Raw genomic sequence first — 1,925 nt, forward strand, 5'->3', positions numbered from 1 at the left:
GAACCTCCCACGCTTCCTATTTATGTTGACGTCATCAGGAAACAGAGAAGCAGAAAGAGGAAGCAGTGCCAGCCCAGGACTACTTTGCTAATAGTGCACGTGACTTTTCTTACTTCCAGAAGGCCTTCTACTCCAACTTATCTTCTTACAAACTTCTAGGCCTCCTTCAAGCCTCTGCCAGGGAAGGCCTCCTCCATGCAGCCTTCCCTGACTCCTTGATGGCGATGCAGGTAGAAATGGCTGCAATAACCACAGCTGGTTTGAGCCCAGAGCCAGGCAGATCTGGGTTGGACTTCCAAGTCCACTGCTTCTTAAAGTGTGTCCTTATGCAAATCATCTGCGTGTTACTTCCCCAAGCCTTGGGACATCCATCTGTCTGTTACTTTTGCAGAAGCATCTACAAACCTGGAAGGACTGTTGAGGGGATCCAGCGAGACTGTGTGCAGGAAGACCTTAGCTCAGAACTGGCCAGAGGAGAACCCCCTACAAGTGGTAGCTGGTGGTATGTTGATTTCCCCCATGTCCTCTTTGCCCTGCCGTCCCACCCCACCATGTGTCATATGGTCATGCGTGTTCATGGCTGTCTTTCCTCCGACACTATCTTCAGTGCTGGCTTGTGTCTGGCTTGCATTTCCCTCCCAAATACCTAGCACATGGCCTGGTACAGAGGAGACCTTTAGTGACTGTGTGTGAATGAATGAATGAATGAATGAATGGCTCCCTGAGTATAGCAGGGCTAGCAGAATTAAGGTCAGATGAGTGAGGCACTCCCTCGGGCTCAAAATTTAAGCAGGCATCTCAAAATTCAGTAATCGATATAAGTAATATTTTAATGCAATATGGTTTAAAAAAATCTCAATTAATGCAGAAACTATTCATGGTGAACCAAATAGGAAAAGTTTGAATAAAGACAGAATGAGTCACAGTGCCAAGACACAACAAAATGCAGTCAGATTTCTCCTACATGGGGCTATCTCCCAGGGGAAAGGGCAACAGACAGGAATGAGGGGAATGGAGGGCAAGAATGAGGGGAATCGAGGAAATGGAGGGGCGGGAACCTGCCTCGAAGCCACTGGAATTCTGGCTTGATTGTTCTTTGCTTTCCTCCTACCAGGAAGGGCAGGGTTGGCCAGGAAGAGCTGGCAGGGCCTCACCCTAGCAGAGAAAGCCCAGGGTAGAGGAAGGCATGGGTGGTTCTCTCGGGCACGCCAGCCAGTGTGATGTCTCTGCCTGGCATGGAAAAACCCTGCAGGGGATTCTCCAGGGCTGGAGAGGATGGAATTAAAGTGACATCCCAGCCTCTCTTTTCTCCCAGGTGTCCCTACCTGTCTTTCCTGAGCTCCTCTGTGGGACTGGCAGGCTGCAGGCCTGGATGCCCTCAGGAGCACAGAGGATGCTGTCTGGTGGAGAAACGAAGACCCCGAGACTCTGACTCAGAATGACTCCGGACACCAGACCCAAAATGTGAAGGAGCCTTAGGAACACCTCAGCCAATTCACTTGATTGATCCTCTCCTTTTAAAAGTTGTCATAGAGCAGCAGAGGATAAAAATCTACATTTGAATAAGTCTAACAGAGTTCTCTCAATAAGTATTAAAAGCTCTAAGCGAGAAGAATCACATTGTCAGGAATTCATTGAATGTTTTTGTTTGTTTGTTTGTTTTCTCCCTCAGTGGTATGTAAAATACCGTTTCTTGCAACTGACAATCTTTTAGAGACTAAGAAACCCAAGAAAATGTTGGCAAGAACGTAGTACTCATAATGACCAGGGCTTGAGCATTTATGCTGTGAGCAGACCCTGGGCTCGGTGCTTCTCCATCTCTTCCCAGTAACCTTTATGTAGCTGTTACTGTCTTCACCGTACAGGTGAAGAAACTGAGGCATGAAAAGGAAACTAACTTGTCGAAAGTAGTAACTCGTATATGT

Source organism: Theropithecus gelada, chromosome 10 (genome assembly GCF_003255815.1).
Source record: "Theropithecus gelada isolate Dixy chromosome 10, Tgel_1.0, whole genome shotgun sequence".
NCBI lineage: Eukaryota > Metazoa > Chordata > Mammalia > Primates > Cercopithecidae > Theropithecus > Theropithecus gelada.